The following is an 11,001-nucleotide window of genomic DNA, read 5'->3' as shown; positions in this document are numbered from 1 at the left end:
GAGGCCGCCGGCTGCTGGGGCGCTGGCGTGCGCGTCTACCCGCGTCCGGCTGGTTGCATGGGAGCCGCGCGGCTCGGGCCTGCGGGTCTGAGACGCGAGAGCAGTGAGGAGAAGCGTGGGGCGCCGCCAGGGGTGCAGGACGGGGCCTCCCGGAACGCTCGGGCACGCTCCGGGCGCACTGGGGGGCTGCCGCGGTGGAGGACCAGGAGGACCAGGCGCTTAGGGTGGTGCTTGGACGGGACCCTGGGGGGCTGGGGGCTCCCCTTGGGGCGAGGGAGCAGGGGGCGTAAGCACCAGGTCGAAGCACGGGGTCAGTCGCGTTGCCATCTCAGCCCTGGTTGTGCGGCCTCTCCTGGCCTGGGGTCAGGAGAGCCCCGAGCTGTGCTGTGCAGGTTACATGTGGGCATCGCTCTCCCTGGGCGAGGTAGCCGCGCGGACCCGACACTGGGCAGGGGCGTTTGTGGTAGATGCACACTGACAGCTGGTGGCCCACCGCCCTGAAGTGGCCCTTGGGTGGAACAGCCCCACTTTCCACTGCTTTGGAGGAGTGGAGGTCCCGGGGACGGCTTGGTGGCCAGGATGGCCAAGTCCAGGGCTTGACGGACCCTGGCCTCCTGCCCCAACACACCCCGGTGATGGGTGAGTGCTGAACCCTGGCAGTGAGCGCCTGGGGACTGCCGCTGTGCTGGCCTCAGGCCCTGGTCCCTTGTCTGCAGTGGGCAGCTCCCAGGAAGAGGAGCGCGGCGCAGAGGGTGGTGTTCCTACAGAGGGGAAGCGGTGGTCTCCTGTGTCCCGCCAGGGCAGCGTGGCCTTCGAGGACGTGGCCGTGCGCTTCTCCCGGGAGGAGTGGGATCTCCGCCTGCAGGCCCATAAGGACCTGTACCGCGAGGTGATGCTGCAGAGTCTGGCGCTGCTGTCCTCGCTGGGTGAGGCCCGGCCACAAGGCCCTGCTGACTGCATTCTCCTTACCCTAAGGGTCTTGTATGGCCCCTGGCCTGCCCCCCACACCCACTCACTGTCCAGCTCCCTCCTGTCTGCTGACCTCTCCTCCTTCCTGTAGCTGACTTTTCCTCATTGCCTGGAATTGCGGGCCTGGTTGTGGCCTTGTTGGTCTTTAACATTCATTTCACAGTGTACAGTGGGAGTAAGGAATATGCATTTATTTTAATGGTTTCCCCAAAAGGCTACACCACTAGGCTATATACTTCCTCTTTTTTTCATCTATCCATATTTATTTACTTATACACACGAGAACTGGGGTCCAGGCCAGAGGTGCAGGGTGAGAGGATTCACCAGAGACAGTGGGGAGCAGGACAGGCGGATCCACCGAGGCCCACTGCTTACGGGGCAGCACAGCCAGGAGACAGGAGGGGTCTGCTGCGCCCTGCGGTCACTCCCTGGCCGCCCTGAGGTCACTCACTGGCTGGCATTAGCCTGATTGTGCTGAGACTTAACCCCTGTGCCACCGGGAGGCCCCTATTTGAGTCTTTTTGATGCAGTGTGATTGGAGTTACTTTCATAATTTGTTTTGCTTCTCTTTGACCACATGCATATAAATATGTACCTGATTTTTGAATGTTGAATTTATAATTATGATTCTTTTTTATTTCTAATAGCTTCTTGGTGGAGTTTAGATTTTATTAGATATTTACTATTGTCTGTGAGTAGTGGTAGGTTCACTTTTTTTTCTGACACGGATAACTTTTGTTAATTTATCTGTAAAGATTCATTTATGCATAAACTGGGGTACAGGCCAAAGGTGGGGCAGTGGTGTGACAGGATTCACCAGAGCCGGAGTGGGGAGCAGAACAGACAGATCGACAAAGTACAGTGCCGTGGGAGCAGCGGGGAGACCGGAGGACTCTGCTGTTTGTTGCTTGTGTAATGTTGGCATCATCAAGTGCATTGGATACTATTTCTTTTTCTTGGATTTTCAGAAGTAATAGGTGTTTATTTCAGTCAGCTTAATTCCGTAACTGTGGTACACAATTAACGATCGCGTAGGCTGGGGCCAGCTAGTCCCCCAAGGACAGGTCCTGGTTGATCCTGTTGTGTGATTGTTTTCATGTGCTGTTGAATTTGACTTTCCTACTATTTTTTGAGGTTTTTTCCCTTCTATGTCCATAAAGAGTGTGAACCTGAAATCTTTTCTTGTATCCTCCTGACCTTAGCTGATTGCGTTAGATAAGTTTGCAAAACTTGAGGAAGGATTGACATTACTTTTTAAAATACTTCATGGCATTCACCAGTGAGTATTTCTGGTTTTGGACTTTTCTTTCCTAGACTCTAAGTAATTCTTCAGGGATATTCACCCTTTCTGTTCTTTTTAATTTATCCATGTCTCTCAGAGTTCTTCCCTTTGCTCTGATGCGTTGATCTACATGTGCTGTAAGCATTTGTACAACTGAAGTAGGCCTAAAGTTGTTGTTATCCTACTTAAGTTGTTAATTTTGACACAGTGTCCACATCTGAGGCCACCAGCTAAAAATGTGTGCAGGCATCCTTTGGCAGAGGAAGACTGTGGCGCTCGCCTGCCTTCCTATAGTACCTGGTCCCTCGCATCCTTCCCTGAATGCGTTCCCATTCCCCTGTGGGTCTTCTAGGCCCAGTAGCCACTTCCCCAACCAGACTGCAGCTCCTTCATCTGAGAAAGCACCCCACAGGTGCATTTTTTTGTTTGTTTGCTTAAAGATTAGTTTCTTTTTTCTTTTTTTCTCTTTTTATGTGTACAAGAGCTGGGATATAAGCCACAGGTATGGGGGGGGTGTAAAAGGACTCACCAAAGACAGAGTGGGGAGCAGAAAAGGCAAATATACAAAACAGGAAATATACTGAAGGGCAGTGGGGAGACAGGAAAGATCTGCTGCCCGTGGGTCAGTTGCCTGGCTAGGGATCGAACTTGCGCTGCTGTGGCTGGTGATAGGTTCAGAGTGCTGAGACCTAGCCTCTGTGCCACCAGAGAGGCCCCCATGTGCTCATTCTTTTATGCTACCTGGTGGTAGATGACAAAGGATTTATTCAGAGTCCATGTACAAAACACTGAGAAGCCAAGAAGGACGATACCAAGAAAGTGCAGTCTAGTGCCAAGTGCAGTCTGGTTTTATTTAGAATCACAGATAAAATAAAAAAGATGAACGAAGCCGGCAGGCAAACAGGGATGCAGTGTGTGGAGACACATAACTGGCTACCCCACCCGGGTTGGAAAATGGGGAGAAAGGCGAGGAAAGTCTGAGTGTTCATGCTGCTCTGACCGTGACACCTGCTGCTGTTTCTGCCCATGCCGTCCGTCGTCAGCATGTGGAGATGTGACACAAGCTATGCAATGTCTGTCCACTGACAGATTCTGGGTAGATCAGGAAAAGCTCTGAAAAATCAGAATGTCCACTGCTAACTTATGTTATGACCTCCCTTTTTTGTATAATCATAATATCAAAATATTCTGAGCAACCATCAGTTTACAACTGGATTTTCTTAGCCTCATAAGGCGGCTGCCTGGTTCAGGGTGAGAATTTCATTTTTCTCTGGAGACAAAAAGCAAGTCCCAGGAGAGATAAGGCCCCAGGGCATAATAACTCCTGGGAAGCGTCCTTGGTTTCTTTAAAATAAAAAGCAAACCTCTGATAAGACTCCCAGGGCATAAGGACTCAAGGACAATTTTAAACTTGATTACAGAGAGGTTGCTTAATACACAACTGTACAGCTTTCCCTTAATTTACTCCTTTTTAAAACAAGCACCAACTGCTCTCTGCTAGCCTTAAACTAGCCACTAGCTTTTCTTTAGACAATCACTGCTAACACAATTTATTACTTCCCTAACACCCCTAATAACCTTTTGCTAATGAGCTCATCCCTTCCCAGACCCTTCTTCCCTTGAGTTATAGCTAAACATCTGTACACATGACAATATCACAAAAACATATAATCTAGAATACCATAATAGGTTAAGAGAAAAATGCTTTGTTCCCCTTGTCCTTGAGAACGTTTTATGGTGGTCTCTCATTAGCTTGCCCTATGCATTATTGCAGTCAGCTACTTGTTACACAGTATAAATAAAGACCTGCTGAGGGAATGGGCAGGAAGATTTGCACCCAATCTTGACTCCCGTGTCTTCCTCGCGCCCGCTCCTCTCTCCCCTTTTTGAATCTCTGCTTGCCGACCCTTCCCACTCTAGCACACTGCCTGTCTTGCCTCCGGACACCTTGATAATTGGAGCTGGTCCCCAACAGAGATGCTCATGCCAAGACAAGGAGCTTCTCAGGCGTTCCCTGTTTCCGCTCTGAGAGGCACAGAATGGTCTACGCAAAGAATAATCAAGGCAGAGACACAGAGTAGTTGAGCTGCATGGTAATTGAGCTCCCATGATTTGTGACAGATGAGCACGTGATTGAGGTGTCCGCTCCCTGGACAGTCAGCAGGTACTTCACAGTGTTTCTCTGTGTTCAGGTTGCTGCTATGGAGAAGAGAATGTAGAGACCCTATGAAGAATCTGTGTCTGGAAGGAATGTCACAGGCCAGGATTTCTAAGCCTGCCTCTACTTTCCAGAAGACCCACTCTGTTGAGTTGTTTGCTCCATCCAGTCTTGGGAGATATTTCCCATGAGAGTGAGTCCCTGGAAATAGAGAATAACCAGAAATTGTTCGGGTGTACGGTATGTATGAAGCAATTTTGTTTTGGTCCAAACCTCCAACAGCATCAAAACCAGGACACAGCAGACACAGTCTTCAGAAGCAATGTGGATATGGCCTCATTTGTGATGACCTGCAACTTCGTTATGTCAGGATTGACCTTCTCCTATGGGGAGGTTGGGAAGGATGGCCTGATGACTTCAGGACATCTGAAACCACAGACCACCCAGTCAAGGGAACCAAAAACAATCACAGTCTGGGGCAACCTTACAGAGCAGAAAAATTCACATAACCAGGGTAGAATGCAAGAAATTCTTCAGCTCCAGATACACACTAGTCCAGGACCACGGCTTCCACAGTAGAAGAAAATGTTTTGTGTGCAATCATGCGTTCAAGTATAAATCCTCTTTTATTATGCAACAGAGAACCCACACTGCAGAAAGACCTTATGAATGCAGTAAGCGTGGGAAGTCTTTCAAACAAAGAATTCACCTCATTAGGCATTGGCAGAGGGAAGGGTTCTTATGACTCCATCAAATGTGGGAAATCAATTCGGGAAAGCTCAGCCCTCAGTGCGCATCAGAGAATTCATATGGGGATAAGACAGTACTCATGCATGAAATGTGGGAAATCCTTTAGCCGAGTATCTATACTCATTTATCGCCAGAAAAGTCATCCTGGAGCAAACTGTTACGTGTGCACTGACTGTGCAGAAACCTTCGCCATAGTTCCATGCTCATCCCACAGCGCAGAGATCACACTGGGGAAAAGACTTACAAATGTCATGAATGTGGGAAATCTTTCACTTCTAGCTATGCCCTCCAATACCATCAAGAGAGCTAATTCTGGAGAAAGGCCCTATGTGTGCAGTGAGTGTGGGAAATCTTTTCCTTGTAATTCTGCTTTCCTTGATCATAAAAAAAAAGCCATAGAGTGGGAAAGCCTTGTAAGTGTAGTGATTGGGAAGTCTTTTACCCATAGCTCCAGACTCATTCAACACCAGAGACTTCACATAGGAGAAAAACCTTATTTGCGTAGTGAGTGTGGGAAATTTTTAGTCAGAACTCTGCACTTCTTCAACATCAGCGAATTCACACAGGAGAAAGACCTTACATGTGCAGTGAATGTGGGAAATTATTTACAAAAGTCTTACCTTTAGACTACACATTAGACTACACACAGGGGAAAGGCCTTACAACTGCAGCAACTGTGGGAAATCTTTCATCAGTAGCTCCAGCCTCCGTTACCATCAGATACTTCACACAGGAGAGAGGCCTTCTGTGTGAAGTGAATGTGGGCCATCTTTTACTCACAAGGCAGGACTCTGGAGGCACCAGCGGCTTCACACTGGAGAAACATCTCCTGACTACAGCGAATATGGGAGATCCTTTAGGGGTAGTTCCCAAATGAATAAAACCCAAAGAGCTCACATTGAAGAAAGGCCTTCTGAATGTAAGCAGTGTGGCAAATCTTTTGCCAGTAGCTCCAGACTCCTGTGTCATCATAGAGTTCACTCAGAGGGACAGGCCTTAGGAGTGCATTGAATGTGGGAAGTGTTTCACTTTTTGTTCTGGCCTCCACGGTCATCAAAGTGTTCACACACAAGAAAAACCTTACGAGAGCAGTGAATGTGGGAAATCTTTTAATCGAAACTCCACACTAATTTGCCATAGAAGAATTCACACTGGAGAACAACCTTTTGATTGCAGTGAATGTGGGAAAACCTTTAAAGAAAGAATTCACCTCATGTACACCAAAGGGTTCACACAGGAGAAAGGCCTCATGAGTGCAGTGAGTGTGGGAAGACTTGCCTGTGCTCTACTCTCTGTGTCGTAAGAGTGTGCACACGGGAGAGAGACCTTATAAATGTAGCGATTGTGGGAAAATTTTTACCGTATCTCATCACTCAATCAACATAAGAGAATTCTTGCAAGAGGAAGACCGCATGAGTGCAGTGAATGTGGGAAATGCTTTAAGGAAAAAATTCATCTCAAACTACAGAGGGCTCACAAGGGAGAAAGCTCTTAGCAGGGATATGAATGTGGGAGAACTAACAACATGTATGTCAAGCGCAAGGTCAGGATCTTTGCATTGCATGAGGGTCTTAGTGTGGTGGCAGCAATCATGGAAAATGCTTTGCAAACAGCGCTACAATCTTAACATGCCATACTGTTCCCAGTCGATGATGGCCTAAGAGTATGACGAATGTGCGAAGTCCCTTAAGCAGCCCTGGCCATCGTGTGGCGTTCACCCTGGGGGAGCTCACCTTTCTCTTTGGTGAGTTACACCAGTCATTTGACAAGTTTTAGGTCTGTGGACACTGCCGTGAATAAATGATTTGGAATGCATTTCATCAGGGATATTGTTCTCTCACGACTCCTATGGAGTCATAACTTCAAGTTAGTAAATATTGAACAGCCTACTTCTTTTTAAAGATTGATTTATTTATGCACACAAGAACAGGGGTGCAGGCCAGTGGTGTGAGGGGTTGAGAGGACTCCCCAGAGGCAAAGTGGGAAGCAGAACAGGCAGATCCACCAAAATATACTGTTGAGGGGACAGAAGGGGCCTGCTGAGCCCAGTGGTTCACTCCCTGGCCCAATGGCCAGTGATAGCTTCACAGTCCTGTGTTTTAACCCATGAACCACCATGGAGGCCCCTGAACAGCGCACTTTTTGATAAAGGCCTATTGCTCAAGCCTGTTTTAACTTTGACTCAAGTTTCTGTGTCATGTTTTGAAAACAGCTGTACTCTGCTGACTTGAATGGGTGGGCAGCTTCCCTTTTTTCCTGTGTGTGGCTCTGAGAGATTGTCGTGGTTGAAAACATAGCTCTCCATTTTGACCTTGCCTGCACTGCTGCCCAAGGTCTCCAAGAAGACAGTGCAGCGCAATCTGATCCTTGCTGCAGGCTGGATGCTCTTCAATTTTGGACGAGTCCTGTCACCCTGAAGAGTCGCTGTGGCACCCTCAAGTCCTGTAATAACAGCGTGAATTTCCCCCTAGTTCACAAGGGCCATGACAGCAACAGCACACTGTTGGTTGGAATTTGCCCCATTCCGGTGACAGTGAGCGCGCAGGATTTGCTCACACTCAAATCTCAGGACCTCCAGGCATGTTCAGAGGAAAAGTTGAAGGGTGTCGTGGCCTTCCGTTATGCCTGTCCACTGCCTCCCAGGCAGGTAGGGCTAGAGCACGGGGGACCCACAGTGCACAGGCGTGGCTGCTGTGACCGGCGGCTTTCCAGGCTCCTTGGGTGGAAGTGTCCCTCCTCACTCACAGATAGTTGGTGCTTGTGAGAGAAGGCTGACCCCGGAGGACGTGCACAGTCGGTTCAGGAGCGTAATTTGTGTCGGTGCAAATGTGCAAGACTTTATAAGTGTATGTTTCTTTTATCTTTGTCAGTAATTTAGTGTCCTGGTCGATAAGCATTAACTTTTGAATAAGTGTTAACTGTTGAATATGTGTTTGGTTGAACACAATGATTTTTGTCATGATCAATTATTAAAGCTTTATTGAGTTAGGATTTACCAGCAATAAGCTGCACATATTGAACGTGTGCAGGTTTTTATAAGTTTTGGGAAGTATGAACCTTTAATGCCATCACCATTATGATCCCATCATCCCTACAACCATATACTTACCTCATGTTTTTCAATATAGCTCAGTTCTCTTCACTATCCTGGAAATAACTGCTAATTTCCCTTTCAGCCTATCAATATGTAGTTTGTTTTGCAATTTCCTTTTTAGCTGATATGTTTTTGTGATCTCCTAAGTGGAGCTTTCTTTGCACATAAAGTATTTGTCCACTGTTTTGTTGCTACAGATGTCTTTTTTTTTTTTTTTTTGGTCTGGCAATGTTGGTGCAAATGTGCAATTCTTTATAGGGGTGTCTGTTTCTTTTATCTTTGTTCATAAGTAGTTTAGTGTCTGGGTCGGTAAGTGTTAATGTGTGAAGAATCTAACATTGTGTGAGCTAAAGTGTCCTTATCCCTCCCTGGTGGTGCAGCAGGTTAAAGCACAGAACTAAGAAGCCAAAGCCACTTCAGCATGAGTTCAATCCCTGCCCAGGAGGTGAACCACATGGCTTGACAGACCTCTCCTGACCCGCACCATATTTTAGAACCAATTGAAATGTGCTCAGTGCAATAAGCTGCACATATTGCAAGTGTAGTTAGTGTTTGATAATAGTTACTGTGCACACCACCACCATTGCAGGATAAAGGCCATGTGTGAAGTTAGGTGGTCTTTTTTTTTCTTTAAATAATATAACAGCTTATTTTTACATCATTTTGTACATTTTTTTTTTAATCTCAGTGGTAATCCCCGCCGGTTTCCCATCACTGAGTCACCCGTGTGCCATCACCATAGTCCCATGCACTTCCCATCTCCCCCTTTTGATCCCATTCCCCACTCCACCCCCGCAAAATATCTCTGGTATATGGCTGAAGTTAGGTCTTCTTGCTGTGCTTTTATATTGGTAATCTTACTACAGTTTGCATTTGCCAAACGTAAATGATTTTTCTGATGTTGCATTATTATTTTGAGGTTCATCCAGAACACCCATGAGGACCTCAGCTTTCTGTTCATCTTTAGAGTTATATTACCATTCATTGATTTCTTTGTGGTCAGAGGACTTTTTGCCCACACAGTTTAAACCTACCAAGTTTGTTTGAAATGGTCGATTTCTTTGTATCACACTGTTTCATTTATCTTCCCAGTAACTTAGAGTGCAATGTTACTTTTGAAGAATCTTTAACATTTTGATCTGTGATAATCTCTTATACTTTTATGAGTTTATGTATCCAAGAACTAATTTATGTTGGATTTTCACTCATTCTGGAATACATGAACTCCATTTTTATTTAGTGGATGATTATTTTCAATGGAGGAATATATTATTTAATTTGAAGCTCTTTGCACACATGTACCATGTGTTGGAGACTAATCTCCTTTATGACATTCTCGCCATAAGTGTCTTAAATAAAAGTATTTAATAAAACCTTGCTGTGGGTGTTTGCTCCTTTTCCTTGTCTTTCACAGGTGTGTTGGATCAGACGTGTGATCCAGGGTGTCAGGATTTGCTGATACCTATCACAGTTGTGGAGAACTACAAGAAAGTAATGTTCTGGAACCACAATGTATTTTGTGTGATAATGAGTTTCTAATACACAGAAGTTCTGACAGTAGCTGGGGAAGTAATAATCCCTTCCCGTTTAGGCAATGAGATGGTGGGGTTCAGATGGCTCCGTGAGACACCCCCCTTGCCCCCACTGTAGCCACCACCCTTGCCACTTGATAGACACCTAATGCGATCGAACATAGCTGAGGATGCTGAGTAAGATCTCTCAGCTGGGAACTGATGCTGCTTTGAGAGCTGGGCGCAGTCCTGAATATGTGAACATGTGAGCTGGAAGTATGTTTTCTGCAGAAAGACAGAGCTGGACATCACTCACCCCGTTTCATAGCCTCCTAATCTTCCCTTCTCGTCAGGCACGTCTTGACTCAGAGTTAAAACGGGCTAAGGGTTACTACCACAAACATTGAAGAGCAAGAAAACTCTCCAGAAGATGCATTTTTGTCTGAACGTGGAGATGCCATTTGGATTTGCAGCCTTTGGGAATAAGTGACATAATCTATTAGTCCTCAGAGCAGCTTCCCTTTCTACAGCTATAACAACTTTAAAGTGTTTCTTTTAAGGACATTTATTTAAGCACACGAGAGTGGGGTGCAGGCCAGAGGTGGGGGGTGACAGGACTCCCCAGAGAGAGACTGGGGAGCAGAAAAGGCAGATCCACTGAGACTACAGAGAGGCAGCTGGGGACAGGAGCGGACTGCTGCGCACTGGCTCTCACTCCTGGCCGGGGTGGATTCGGGCTCAGGGGCTGCCCACAGCTGCATAGCTGAGACTTACCCTGCGCCCAGGCGGGGTCACTACTCGTAAGTGCCAGTTTGCTGACAACTTTCTAAGAAACGCTACCTTTCACGGTACGGACACGTGCCCCGTAAACTACACTACCCAGAGGGCACTGCGCCGACATCCGGGCGAGAGCCAATCAGGCCCCGAGGGCGGTGCCGCGCGTGCTCACGAGTGCGTGGGGCGGGACTTCCGGCGTCGTCCCGGTGGCGGTCGTTTTTTTGAGGAGACTGTTCGCTCAGTCAGAGGCTCGGGCGCCCGGCGGGTTTGAGACCCGACGGGAGGCGCGTCCCCTGCGGAGTCAGCTGAGGACCGCGGGGACCACCCACACGCCCGGCGCCCGCCCGCACCCCGCACCGTCCGATGGCGGCGTCCGCGCCCAGGGCACCGGCTCAGGTACAGGCGCGCGCCGCGGCGGCCGGGGTGCGGTTTGGGGACGGGGGACACGGCGTCAGGGGGG

At 47.8% G+C, this 11,001-nt stretch overlaps 1 protein-coding gene and 1 pseudogene across 1 annotated transcript in view; both read left to right on the top strand.

The window, feature by feature from the left end:
* Positions 1-5,105: 5,105 nt before the first annotated feature.
* On the top strand, positions 5,106-7,087 carry LOC101621849 (annotated as a pseudogene).
* A 3,795-nt stretch (positions 7,088-10,882) lies between these two features.
* Positions 10,883-11,001, top strand: part of LOC101621621 (zinc finger protein 154-like) — a 12,963-nt gene continuing 12,844 nt past the window's right edge. The window contains exon 1 of the mRNA XM_012734698.1: positions 10,883-10,937. The gene's annotated coding sequence lies outside the window, so the exon portion shown is untranslated. The remainder of the gene's footprint in view (positions 10,938-11,001) is intronic.

Source organism: Condylura cristata, unplaced genomic scaffold (genome assembly GCF_000260355.1).
Source record: "Condylura cristata isolate star-nosed mole 26May11 unplaced genomic scaffold, ConCri1.0 scaffold00066, whole genome shotgun sequence".
Lineage (NCBI taxonomy): Eukaryota > Metazoa > Chordata > Mammalia > Eulipotyphla > Talpidae > Condylura > Condylura cristata.
Note: the sequence above shows the minus strand (reverse complement) of the source record. Positions and strands in the feature narration are given on the sequence as shown.